This window comes from Chiloscyllium punctatum, chromosome 45 (genome assembly GCF_047496795.1).
Source record: "Chiloscyllium punctatum isolate Juve2018m chromosome 45, sChiPun1.3, whole genome shotgun sequence".
Taxonomy (NCBI): domain Eukaryota; kingdom Metazoa; phylum Chordata; class Chondrichthyes; order Orectolobiformes; family Hemiscylliidae; genus Chiloscyllium; species Chiloscyllium punctatum.
In genome coordinates this window covers 34,526,460-34,540,980 of record NC_092783.1, presented here as the reverse complement: position 1 = coordinate 34,540,980, position 14,521 = coordinate 34,526,460, and the positions used below count along the sequence as shown (strand labels likewise).

General features: G+C 45.8%; 1 protein-coding gene across 2 annotated transcripts in view; it reads left to right on the top strand.

Annotated features, from left to right (window-relative positions):
* Nucleotides 1–12,470: 12,470 nt before the first annotated feature.
* LOC140467272 (metabotropic glutamate receptor 4-like) overlaps nt 12,471–14,521 on the top strand; it is a 1,248,646-nt gene continuing 1,246,595 nt past the window's right edge. The window contains exon 1 of one of the 2 annotated variants that reach the window (XM_072563525.1): nt 12,471–13,240. The gene's annotated coding sequence lies outside the window, so the exon portion shown is untranslated. The remainder of the gene's footprint in view (nt 13,241–14,521) is intronic. The other variant, XM_072563524.1, reaches the window with a different exon arrangement.

Sequence of the window (14,521 nt, the reverse complement as noted above, 5' to 3'; positions counted from 1 at the left end):
AGCCAGCACAATGGCTTGTTATGTGTACTATGCCATTCACTGATTCATTGAAATGTTCAATAAAGAAGCTCTCTTAGCATAAATATGATCTCATCGTCATCATCAGGAAGGAGGAGGAGTGTATGGCAACAGACCTCAGACCTGCTATAATTGTGACTACCTTCAAGAAAGGAGATAAGACAGATTGTGGCAGCTACAGAGGGGTCTCCCTGCTGCCTGATACAGGAAAGGTCATTGTAAAAATTCTCCTAAATCACTTTCTCCCAGTGACTGAAGAGCTGCTATTGGAATCACAATGTAAATTCTATCCACTAACAAGCACAGCAAACATGATCTTTACAGCACGATAGCTTCAAGAAAAGCTTCAACAGAAAACAGAAACAACTGAAATAACTCCACAGAGGCTGGTATGCCATCACCAAGTCACCTTTTATTTATACGTGGAGAGTTCTTGACACTGATCCAGCTCCCTCAAAGTCAGCTCTCAGAATGAACAGGATGTCTGACACAACATATTAGTCAGGCAGGGCTCATTAATCTATGAGGTTCACCTGGCTGACCACATTACAATCACTATATCCTTCTTCTTCTGTGTCCCAGGATATAAGACTGTTCTTTATGTAGCTCCTCCTGGGACATTTTACCAAAGGGTCAGGTCCCTCCAACTTTGCATATGATATGGGTGGCGTGTAATGTACAGTAGCTCATCTCTTGCACCTGGAGCCTCTCGGAAGAAATTCATTCTCTTCTTCAGATGACAAAAGCAACGGGGCAATGATTTGGAAGTATTTTCAACACTTGTCAGAGAGGTAGAATCTATGGGTTTCAGCACAGTTGGAAAGGTTGTTGAGGAGCTGGGCATGTTTTTGCTTCCACATCATTTGAGAGTTTGCAGTGTTCATATGGTCCATGTGCTTGTTCAGGACCGTCGCACCTACCTAAACTTTAAATGCCATTGGACCTGACCTCACATTGACCGTGCTGCTGACCCATGCAGGGCCATTTCTGTGGTCCTACACCAATCATCATCCCCTGAAGTAAGTTCTCTCTCTCACTTACCGGAGTTTTGTGTCTGGCATTGGTATTCCTGATGCTGTTTCAACTCCCACCCCCCCACCCCTACCCCTACACACAGATCCAGGAAAGTCACATTTAACCTGGTGCAGAGTTTTCTCCCCATTAGCAACTCTGCTGGAGCTATCCCTGTAGTTGCATGAGGGCTAGTTCTATTATCAAATAGGAACTGGGACAGTTTGGTATGGAGTGAAGCTGTAGATTGTTTCTTTAAGCCTGCCTTCAATGTTTGGACTGTTCTTCCTGCCAGACCATTGGGCGGTGGTTGGTATGGAGCTGTCCTTATAGAATACCATTCAACTTTAGGAAGAACTCAAGTTACCTGCTGGTAAATGATATCCTGTTAGCTGTGACCAACACTTCCAGGAATCTTGTATTGCAAAAGATGCATGCATTTTTTCTATCATCATCCACATGTTTAATGAATGAATCCTATGCATGTCCAGTCACTTTGAGTGTGTGTCCACAATGACTAAGAACATTGAGCCCATGAAGGGACCTGTATAGTCGACATGTAATTGAGTTTGGGTTTTCCCTAGTTAGTCCCACAAACGCTGGGGAGTTGCTGGCAGTAATTTTTGTCATTGTTGGCACTCTGGGCACTGCCTCACCAACACAACCAATCCTGACCACCAGGAGTTCAGACACACCTCGGAGTTCAGTATCTAGCAATGACCTTTGCTCGGGATAATCATTCTTGCTCCTCATAATAACATGTCATCCCCTACGGTGATCTGGTCTCTCTGGGTCCAAAAAGGATTCAATTCTGTTTGTTACCGACTTTTGTTTCCCCATCACCACCAGCTATTTCAGTTTTTCTCTGCCCAATGTCTGAGATTGTTAGCTGTGACTTGAACCATGTCCGGAAAATTTAAAACTGTTACAGACTCTTCCAGTGGTAGTACCACCAGTGGTGGGTCTGCCCGTAGAAGGTGGCTCAGTGCACTTGCATAATTTCAACTTGCAATTATACTTAGTAAACACTTAGTATTCAAGTCCACCAGTGAATTCGGCCTGAAGTTATGGGTTGCACTGCCTTGTCCTCTTTACGTAGACATAACAAGGGCTTGTGATCTTTATTATTACAAATTTAGCTCAAAAAGTTATTGACTCCAAATATGACCACCAAACCTTTCTTCTCTATCTGGAGCATATTTATGATCTGCATTAGCCAAAATCCTGGACACATACGCTATTGAGTTTTCATTGGGCCACTTATCATAGAATCCCTACAATGTGGAAACAGGCCATTTGGCCCAACAAGTCCACACCGACCCTCTGAAGATTTACCCATATAGACCCATTCCCCTACCCTATTACTCTATATTTAAATATAACTAATGCACCTAACCTACACATCTTTGAACACTATAGGAAATTTAGCATGACTAATTCACCTAACGTGCACATCTTTGGACTGTGGGAGGAAATCAGTGCACTCGGTGGAAACCCACACAGATACGGGGAGAATGTGCAAATGCTACACAGACGGTCAGAGGATGGAATTGAAGCCGGGTCCCTGATGCTGTGAGGCAGCAGTGCTAACCAGTGAGCCACCATGCTGCCCCATACCATACGGGGAGGCATCGCATGTCAATACCAGATCTTGCTTGGGATTGTAGTGTGCTAACACCTTCGAGAATGACAGTTGTTTCTTCAGTTCTCTGAAAGCTATGGCTTGGCTACAGGACTATTTCTAAGGCTGACCCTTTTTTAAAAGAGTTGCTGCAAAGGTGGCAGAATGGAGGCCAGGTTATGTGTGAACTTTCTGTAATAATTCACCAGCCCAAGGGAAGACCGAAGCTCTGGTACAGATGTGGGGGCCAGGGCATCATTGATTGCCCTCACTATATCTTCCAACAGGTAAAATCTGGTCTTGTCAATTCTGTAACTCAAGTGGGTGCCTGGAACACACATTTTTGTCCCTTCTAAGATGTACACCTGCTTGGAATAAATGTCTAAGGACTATTTTCAAGTTCTCTGTGCTCCTTATTGGTCTTTCCTGTTAGTAGTGGCGACCTGGGGTACAACTTGTAAGATGTTCTCCATTGTTCACTGAAATATTGCACAGACTGATGATACACTAATTTGCAGTCTCATACGTTGGTACAAACCCTTATGGGTATTAATTGTGACACACTTCTGGGAATCCTTATCTAACTGCAATTGCAAATATGCACGGCTCATGTCCTTCACGAAGTTGGACATCATCCCTGCCAGCTTTGCATATAAATCCTCTGTGCGAGGGATTGAGTATTTATCCAGCTGAAAAAGCAATTTACCATTTGTTTAAAATCCCCACAGAGGTGAACTGGCCATCGGGCTTCACAACCAGTATGACCAGTGCTGCCCATTCCACAGCCTGGACTGGTTTGATGATTCCGTTGCTTTCCATCCTTCTGATTTCTGCCTCTACTTTTGCCCATAAGGGAAATGGCACTGGGCAGGCCTTGCAGAATCATGAACTTGTGTGTTGAGCAGGAAGCAAGGTGACCTTGGCTTCTTTTTTGGACCTTCCTGAAAAACCTCCAGATCTTCAATTAGGACTTCACTCGGGCAGCTGTTTTCTAGTCAAAATATTTTGAGGCAATCCAAGTGAATCATTCTCAATCAATTTTGTCCCATAAAGGTTGGGTCTCAGCCTTTTACTACCATCAATGATAACTGAACTAGCCACTCCTCATAAGGGACTGGAACTGAAGTTGTATCCTTAATCTGTAAAGGTTCCCTGGTATAGATTCTCAGTTTAGGCAAAATCTTGCACAAACGTAATGAAGGGGTCTAGAGTGACTGGTTTTGTTAAAGACTGGTTCTGCAGTCACTGAAAATGCTGCAATAGTATCATCCTCTAACAGAATCAGATGACCATTTAACCAGACATTTATTTTGATTGGCCCAGACTTGGATGTTGCTAAGTAACAACACTTCCAAACCAGATGTAAGTGTACTTTCCAGGGTGTGCACTCTCCTGGATATTGGCCTATGAATTCTCTCACTCATTTTAGGTCCAGTGGGACTCTTTTGCTGTCTCAAGTTTGTATACTGGCAGCAACTCAATGGCTTGCTGGTCCAGGTCGTGAAGAAAATTTTAACCATTTGGCCGAGGCTTGCCTTTGCTTTGAGGTTTTGCTGTAGGCTGAACTAGAATCCCTCTGTTCAAGATATGTCCTGAATGAGGTTATGCAATTGCCGTCATTCAAGTTCCCAAGCTTTGGTAGACTGGGGAGGGTGTCCACTTCCATCAGAATACCCTGCAACTCATATGGTCCACTTGCTGCATTTTGCAATAATAAAGCCAGTTGTAGTGCCAGTTTGAAGTCCAGGTGGGTTTCAGTGAGGTGCAATTGAATGGCTACATCATGAATCTCATATACCAAACAATCTCTCAACATCTCATTAATGGTTAAATGAAAGTTACCTGCCAGTCATCTTCACCTCATCAAAATTCCCAATACAGATTCCCCAGTTCTTGAACTGCTGAGTAAAACTGACAACATCTGAATTAGAGCAGCATTGGGGTCGTAATATTCCTTAACTGAATCCATCAATGCTGAAAAGGATTTAGATTTGGTGCCTCAGGGAACGTTAAGTTCCTAATAACCAAAAATACTGCGAATCCACAAGCTGTCAGGAGAATTACTCATCTGCCCCAATGATATTTGCCAAGGAAAATAACACATTCTTTCCACATGTTGGGCCCAGACTTTGATGCTACGATCGAATGAGTCTAGCTTCCCAAAAAATGGCACAATGCCAGAAATGTTTACCCCAACTCAATGACAGTTGGGACCAAATTTCTTCAGGACCATGTATTTCTTTTATTGCTACTGAGATAACTCAACAGAGGCCAGCATCCCATTCCCCAGTCACCCTTTACTTACACATGGAAAGTCCTTGACACTGATCCAGCTCCCTGACAGCTAGCTATAAGAGTGAGCAAGATGTTTGACCTTCCTGTTCTTTTTTTTTAAATTGTTTTCCCCCCACCCTATTGCCTAACAGCGGTAGTGCTTATTTTTCCCCAGCACCCAGGTCATGAATGTGCAGGTGTCAGATACAGTGAAGAACAACAAGTGCATAAATCTTTATTTATACTCCACCACCAGGAAGAAAGGAAACACCCAAGTGGCCAGTGATAAGCAGTGTCCTTCTCAACAAAGGGCAATGCTGCCTGATCAAAAAAGTGAAGGGGGGGGGAGGTAGGGATAAAACCAAAATAGTACTCCAGATTCCACCTACAATCCAAAGGTAAAAATGGAAAGAAAGTAACAGTAAAAACTCAAAAAGAAACAACAAGTTTGTTATAAGTTGCTATTACAGAATCTACCAGGAGGGCAATATCCATCTGGGTCATTGATGAGATTAATCAGTCAATGTCACCATTCTAACCATTAAGTTCAGGTTTCACACAGACATTGAGATAGCAGTCATACCAACAGCAATGGATGAAAATATCCAGAAAGAGAAAGAATCAAGTAGTCTCAATTGAAGGTATGAGAGAAAGAAGAAAGAAGGAATTGTTAATTTAATCATTTCTTGTTAACAGATTATTTTAAATTTCAAAATATACTTTATTCATGTAAATAAATCTTTGGTACTTGTACAATTTTCCATGTCATTCATAGTTATATACACATTGCATGTCTTAACATTACAAAGAACAAATTGAATTAATCGAATTCACAGTTATCCTATTAACAGTTATCTTTATTAACTATCCAGTCTCTTGGTATTTGGCTGTGGCTTCAGCGGAACCCACCGAAAGAGTGGGTCCCCTGTTATATGAAAGCAAATGAAACTTCTTTAACCCCTAGTTTATGGAGTTACCATTGTCCATTTGACTGTCCTGTCTCTGGGGTGGCTGTCTACATCCCCAAGGTAAGCACAAACTGCTGGACCTTCGCTGGGCTGAGGTAGCTATCCAGCTCCTCACTGGGGTCATTTACCCGCTCTGGTGTCATTGAGCCAAGGCAAGGGTCCTCACTGTCCAGTTCTGTGTCTGACAATGGGACTGTCAGAGGATCACAGCTCTCGGTTGCCTGTAGTTGTGGGGCAGTGGGTACCCCCTGGTTCTCACTGGGTGGAGGGTGGACTTTGGGGGGGTCCGTTGTTTCCTGGTTGGGAGGAAATGCCCTCCTCTTTACTGACTGCACTCTGTCTCTTCTTCTGGTGGTGATGGCCTTCTTTGCGTCCATCTTCCCCCTCCGAAGAGCTGGCCGTCCCTCCCTCGTGCAGCTGTCTTTTCCCCCTTTGCTGAGAGACTTTGGGGGCCTGGCAGGATTTCCTCTTCCTGTTTTTAACAGGTATCCACTCCTCTGCCTGCTTGATTACCTCCTCCTTCATTTCTTCCATCTGCCCAGCTAGAGCTAGGATCAGCTGCTGTGTCTCTCCGCTGGCTGCCGCCTCCTCCACTCCAGCCTGTTCTTCTTTCTGGGTGCCACCAGACTCCGTTTCCCTGCTCTCCGGGTGGACCTTACTGGTCTTTGGGGGTCCACGGCTCACATTGCCACCTCCAGCCATCTGTGCGTAAGTGGGCCCCCCCCGGCTTGGGCAGGTCTTATACATGTGGCCCGCCTCTCCGCACAGGTTACAGCTCTTTTTCTTCCTGGCAGTCCTTAGTCAAGTGCCCCTCCTGTTTGCAGTTCCTGCAGATGGTCACTTTGCAATCCGCCACCACGTGTCCCGACTTCCCGCAGGTTCGGCACACTTTTGGCTGCCCTGCATATGTCAGGTAGCCTCTGCTCCCTCCAATTGCGAAGCTCGAGGGTGGGTGGAGGATGTTCCCACTATCATCGGCCCTCAGAGTTATCCTGACCTGCCGCTTACTGGTCCAGATCCCAAAGGGGTCGATCACATCAGTGGCTTCTCCCTCAACTTGGATGTACCTTCCCAGGAAGGTCAGGACATCAGCCGCTGGAACATAGGGGTTGTACATATGGATTGTAACAACCCGATTCCTCTGTGCAGGAAGCACACACAATGGGGTCGCCGACAAGATGGAAAACAGCAGCTCCCCTTCCTTCTCCTTGAAGACCTTCAGGAGCTGTTCGCACTGCTTCACACTTCTGAAGGTCTCAAAGTAGCCTGCCCCAGGAAAATCCTGCAGGCAGTACACATTTTTTTTTTATTTCAAAAATATACTTTATTCATAAATGATTTGATGGTCTGTACATTGGATCATGCCATACATATGTCCATATTTACAAACACAGCTTCGACTTTATTCTTGTCCTTTACAATCCTGTGCATTTTTTCAATCTTGTATATATACATATATTTGGCTGAGGCATCAGCAGAGCCCAAAAAAACGTCTGTATGGGCCCCCTGTTCTTCTTTCGGCAGGCCGATCTTACACAGTGGTCTTTCCCCACCGCGCCTTGGCGGCAGCTGCCCCAAGCTTCAGCGCGTCCCTCAACACGTAGTCTTGGACCTTGGAATGTGCCAGTCTGCAACACTCGGTCGGGGTCAACTCCTTCAGCTGGAAGATCAACAGGTTTCGGACCGCCCAGAGAGCGTCCTTCACCGAGTTGATGATCCTCCAGCCGCAGTTAATGTTCGTCTCGGTGTGAGTCCCGGGGAACAGGCCGTAGAGCACGGAGTCCCGCGTCACGGCGCTGCTCGGGACGAACCTCGACAAGCACCACTGCATTCCTCTCCAGACTTCCTCTGCATAGGCACATTCCAGAAGGAGGTGTGTGACAGTCTCGTCCCCCCCGCAGCCACTTCGAGGGCAGCGTGCGGTGCGGCAGAGAGTCCGGGCGTGCATAAAGGATCTCACAGGCAGAGCCCTTCTCACCACCAGCCAAGCCACGTCTTGGTGCTTGTTGGAAAGTTCTGGCGATGAGGCATTCTGCCAAATGGCTTTGACAGTCTGCTCAGGGAACCGCTCGACAGGATCCGCCCTCTCCTTTTCCCGAAGGGTCTCAAGGACGCTACGTGCTGACCACTTCCTGATGGACTTGTGGTCAAAGGTGTTTTTCCTCATAAATTTCTCCACGAAGGACAGGTGATACGGAACGGTCCAACTACTCGGAGCGTTCCGCGGCAGCGAGGCCAGGCCCATCCTTCGCAACACCGGGGACAGGTAGAACCTCAGTACGTAGTGACACTTGGTGTTTGCGTACCGGGGATCCACGCACAGCTTGATGCAGCCACACACAAAGGTGGCCATCAGGGTGAGGGTGGCATTGGGCGTGTTTTTTCCCCCATTGCACCGGTCTTTGTACATAGAGTCTCTTCGGACCCGGTCCATCTTTGATCTCCAAATGAATTGGAAGATGGCCCGGGTGACTGCGGCGGCACAGGTCCTGGGGATAGGCCAGACCTGTGCCACATATAGCAATACTGAGAGTACCTCACACCTGATGACCAGGTTTTTTCCTACACATCCGCTGCAGCGAACCCACAGCATCCCAACAGTACCTTCTTAATAAACAGGGTATGGTCGAGCAGCGTACGATCCTCAATCTTCTTCACAGTCACCCTGACTGTGTTTCGAACCCCCTGCCCGGGGCTGCGGGCAGCTGTTAAGGCCATAGCCCTGAGGTTGGCTGGTCCCTGAATTGGCATTAGGCCGAAGCCAGCATGAAGATCCACCAAGAGCAGGTCAGCACAACCAAACGATCCTCCAACGTCCAATCACCATCCAGCGATGATCTCCACACTAGCTCTGATGACTCGCAACTCGACACCTGTCCTGATAAGAACAGGCACTTGATCCTAGCCTCGTCCTGGAAGAACTACCTTGGTGATCATGGTATCTCCCCTGCCAGGTAAGGAGCGCCACGGCACTGATCATGTCATCTCCCCTGCCAGGTAAGCTACTCACAGCCGCTGCAGCAAACCCACAGCATCCCAACAGTACCTTCTTCTAACTGATTTTTTTTTTATTTCAAAAATATACTTTATTCATAAATGATTTGATGGTCTGTACATTGGATCATGCCATACATATGTCCATATTTACAAACACAGATTCGACTTTATTCTTGTCCTTTACAATCCTGTGCATTTTTTCAATCTTGTATATATACATATATTTGGCTGAGGCATCAGCAGAGCCCAAAAAAACGTCTGTATGGGCCCCCTGTTCTTCTTTCGGCAGGCCGATCTTACACAGTGGTCTTTCCCCACCGCGCCTTGGCGGCAGCTGCCCCAAGCTTCAGCGCGTCCCTCAACACGTAGTCTTGGACCTTGGAATGTGCCAGTCTGCAACACTCGGTCGGGGTCAACTCCTTCAGCTGGAAGATCAACAGGTTTCGGACCGCCCAGAGAGCGTCCTTCACCGAGTTGATGATCCTCCAGCCGCAGTTAATGTTCGTCTCGGTGTGAGTCCCGGGGAACAGGCCGTAGAGCACGGAGTCCCGCGTCACGGCGCTGCTCGGGACGAACCTCGACAAGCACCACTGCATTCCTCTCCAGACTTCCTCTGCATAGGCACATTCCAGAAGGAGGTGTGTGACAGTCTCGTCCCCCCCGCAGCCACTTCGAGGGCAGCGTGCGGTGCGGCAGAGAGTCCGGGCGTGCATAAAGGATCTCACAGGCAGAGCCCTTCTCACCACCAGCCAAGCCACGTCTTGATGCTTGTTGGAAAGTTCTGGCGATGAGGCATTCTGCCAAATGGCTTTGACAGTCTGCTCAGGGAACCGCTCGACAGGATCCGCCCTCTCCTTTTCCCGAAGGGTCTCAAGGACGCTACGTGCTGACCACTTCCTGATGGACTTGTGGTCAAAGGTGTTTTTCCTCATAAGTTTCTCCACGAAGGACAGGTGATACGGAACGGTCCAACTACTCAATCCCCTTGCTAACGAAAGCCAGCATGCCATATGCCTTAACAATCCTATCAATGCAGGTGGCAACCATGAGGGATCTATGGACATGGACCCCAAGATCCCTCTGTTCCTCCACACTACCAAGAATCCTGCCTTTAACCCTATATTCTGATATAAATTCAGCCTTCCAAAGTGAAACACTTCACATATTTCTAGATTGAATTCCATCTGCCACTTATCAGCCCAGTTCTGCATCCTGTCAATGTCTTGTTGCAACCTCTAACAACCTTCCACACAATCCACAATTCCAACTTTCGTGCCAAAGGCAAACTTATTAAACCACCTTTCCACTTCCTCATCCAAATCATTTATTAAAAATCATAAAAGAACAGATCCGTACACGACACCGTTGGTCACCGAGCTCCTGGCTGAATAGTTTCCATCCACCACCATCCGCTATAATAGTGAGTATCTTGTACAGGTTTTTAAATGAACATTTTGGAATAGGCTCCTTATACCGAAACCTATCCCGTTAACTGAAAATGTGATTTAATTAGAATATTTCAGACATATATGCCATTGCATTTTTTTGCATCAAACAAATGTTAAAAATTGTATCTCACCTCTACCTTCCAATGATGCTGAAAACAAAAACAAAACACTATCTCTCGTTACGTTGTAAAATTCCAAATACTGGGGGAAACTCGGAAAATTGCATGTGAATAAATCTTGCAAGTGGAGAACGTATTCCGCTATTTAGGTATTATTTACAGAACCCTTTCCCTCACTCATTAGACTGGAAAATTTAGACTTGAAAAGGGATCCAACGATCTGGTAAAGACATGAGGATAGTTTTGTTGGTCTAAACCCAACAATCGATAGTTGAGGCAGATCTGAGCACTAGACGGCGCCTTAAACCGTCAAACAGAGCGCCAAGCTCTCTGTTCCGTTTGAGAAGGATTAGGAATGCAGCAGGAAACTTTTTAGGAAGAAAGAGTAACGTGATCTCGTCCTCTAATGGTAAGCTTAATTATCCTGCTACTCTGTAGTTTAAATAGAAGCTCCCAGTTTGCTTATCTTTTAGTATTCTGTTTTGACAAACAACATGCCCTTTAAAGATCAAATCGATATTAAATTACTTACAAGAGGATTAATTGGACTTGGTGTCACTTGGAGGTTAACTAAGGGAGTTGCACTAATTATACTTTAATTCCACATGTAGGTGCTTGAGAACCGTTATTGCAATCACTAGCCGCTTATTCTTCAGCTCGAGGAGCTCGAGTCATATTAACATCAATCAATTCAATTTTGGTATTCCCAGTTCTCTGAAAAATACCGTCTGCTCAGTATATGTCGTGTCTCCGAAATTATTTTAACATGTTCCCTTTCTTCCCCACCCCCTCCCCCGGAGATGAACGCCACCGTACCTTTATCTGGAGAATAGGTGCACGTGTTTTGCTTTGAAATATGAAAGCAAGGCTCAGACCACCAAGTTGTATGTGTTGTTTAAATAATCCCGGAGCGATTTGGAAATTTATTTGCGTGCGTTGATATCTTTACAAGTCTACACACACAAATCCTACTCTAGCTAAGTTACCTCTGGAGGAGGGAGAATTGCTTCTCAACGCTTGGGTTATTTTGGGGTATCCATCATATATCCTCTCAAATTGCCCGGGCTGTTGCTGGATATTAGCCATTGATCAACATGGCATACAGGAAACCCGCCCTTCACCAGAAATCAGGCTCTGAACATTTCACCACTTGTGTGAATCAAGGTCTCATTAACATTGTTGTTAGCTGAGAACGGTTCCAAACAAATGTCCACCATATGTAAGGTACAAGATATGAAGCTCTAGTTATTGGATTATAAAGGAGAGGGAATCCTTAAACTGATTTGCGGATCTCTCGGTCCAGAAAGTGTTGCCTCTCCATGTACTTTTTGGGAATCAGACCAACGATGATCTCAGCGATTGGCAGAGTAGGTTCGATGGGGCTGAATGGTCTCGTTCCGCTCCTGTTCGCACGGTCACATTTTTTTTCGTGGGCGTTTTACCTCCCTACTGATATCCAACTCCTTTTCCCCACCCCCCAACACACCACAGTAATTACCCGTTCAATGACTTGAACTTTCGAGACGGAATTCTAACTGGACCCCTCCCCCCAAAAAAAACTAACTTCAAATAACTTTTTTTACACCCATCAAGTTCATTGGGAAAGATGACTGGAGGTCTAACTCTCTTAACCGAATATTTATAAGAGGAACAGTGATTATTGACGCTTTTCATGTGAATTAAAATCCAGTGTCCATTCTGTGTTGCATTTGATCTTATTCCTTGTTCTACGTGCACCCTTTGTGAGAAACACTGACTTTTTTTTTGGTTAAATTATGAGTAACATTTTCCATTGTGTAACTATGGTGATAAATTTAGTGACTGCTCTTTTCCAAGCCAGCTGAAACGTACCCAAATCCAGGTAGTCTGTAAAAGGGACTTCATCCATACTGACAGGCAGACATTTGGAAAAGCGTCTATGCACCTCTGGTACAAACTGAACGCCTCGTATATCAAATGGTGCCTTCTCCGAAGAGTGCTTTGGTGTGAGGGAGCTGGCCACACAGTTCAGTGCACTATTGAAATATGCGAGTCGGAACAGTGTGGATGGGCGCTGCTTTTTTTATTGTATTATCGCAATATGTTTTTCTTTTGTTGGACAACCTTTCATTTTAGTCAAAGTGTTCGATGGAAAGAAAGTGTAAATGAACGCGCGGAGCCAAAGATCAGAATACAGTTTTGTTTTTAAAGAAAACAACATTCCGAATAGAGCACAGTTACTGCAGAACGCCGATCGATTTCTGGAATTACGATCACTGTTCAATGCAAAATCCAATTTCTTCTGGCAAAATGAAAAGCTCTTCGCTGTGTTAAATTGAAGGGATTGGTGCCCGTGAGCGCAGGGAGACGGCGGGCGGGAGTTGCTGAGATGTGAAATCAGCAGCTCAGAGCTAGCGGAATCCCTGGCTTTTTTTCAAACACTCACTCGGAGAGCCGGATGAGAACTGAAGACATTCATTACAAAGACGCGTCGTGTTGCGTAGGGTTTTTAATACAGTTCGGTTTCGCCTCTTGGCTCACTGGTGGTGAGGAATTGCAAAGGCATTAGACGGGTCCTTGGAGAGCGGCTTCTTTTCATCAATGGATACTTTCCAGCCGACTTAGACCGTGGGTCGTTCCAACAGTCCGTGGGCGATCCCACTGGCGCTTGCTCAAAAGCAAGCAGCGACCAAGCTTGTGGAATTTCAGATGCAAAGCTCAACGTGAAAACTGCACGATCAGCGAGCTGGAAGCTATTTACAATGACCGTGCATCGCAATCTCCAGCTACAACCCCTGTCTCAAGGTATGGTGGACACCTATTCTTCCCCCATCCCCCTCCCCCAGTGTAAACCCCCCCCCCCCCCCCCCCCCGTACCCGCGGTTAGAGTTGCTCGTGTGGAGCGGGCTGCAGTTCCCCAGACGCGTCGTTGGGTACCGACTATTCAACATTGCGCACGGACCGTTTCAGGGGCAGGGCGGTTACACAAAGCAGAGGCTCGGGGTCATCCTCTTTGACACAATAAAACAAAAGTTGCAAATACTGCAGAAGTTGCCTCCCAGCAATGAATTAACCGGGCACCGTATTCGGTAGTTCGCCTCTAATGAAAAGCTCCTGGGGAAAGAGAGATTCCTTTAGCCCGGTTACTTGGCCGATGAGGGGAAATTTGGAGAGTGGGCTGATTTAGAAAAAAAAAGCTATTGCCATCATTAGTCTGCAGTATATGGAATCCAGCGGGATTACCTTTTTGAGCAAGGTTGATGTTGGCTGTTAATCTCTTATTTAATTAATGACACATTTACTGCATCAATAACCAATCAATTTCGGAGCTGGGCAGGGAAATAGTTCCCGGGATGAAGCTGGGCTGTATTCAAATTGGAGGGCGGTGTGCGGGCCAGCGTGAACCTGTCCATGGTGCTGAACTGACCGACGATGGAGTTAAAGCCTTTTGTCGTCCTGTGCACTCACGGGAGAGAACTTTTGCATCGCTCTCGAACATATCCATCGGCTCTGAGAGGAGGCAGTCTGTCTCCTTCATTGTTTTGCCGGGCTGGTAGGACATGTAGAAAGACCATTTTAAGAATTGTTTTGATTCCATCGAATTAAAATCCGCTTCAGTATGCCAACGACAGAGGTATATGAGGATTTTAAAAAGCATTCCCAGAGTTCTGAGTGGATTGAAGTGATTGACGATTACAATAAAAAAAAACCCATTGGGATACTTCAGTCTGTTTTCAACTGTTGGAAATTGGTGTTCTGCTGTTCCACAAATCTCGCCCAGTTTGATTGGGTTACGTTCCGCCTTACAATGATGTGTAATGAGATGCAGCTACTTCAAGCAGTTGAGCGATCTGTTCGGATAAAGAGAATGAAATTAGCTTTGCAGTGGGAATTGAAAAGATCCGTGCACTAATTCTAATGTGTATTAACGTGAAAAACTTGAACGGACTGCACGACCTTTCCCCTTTTTTTTCCATTCGTCAAATTAATGGCAGTTATGAATCTTATTTTTACAACAGATGACAGGACTTTGCTACCTTACAAAAAGGCAGTTACTAGATCTTTCTGCAGCGTGGTTCAACGTTA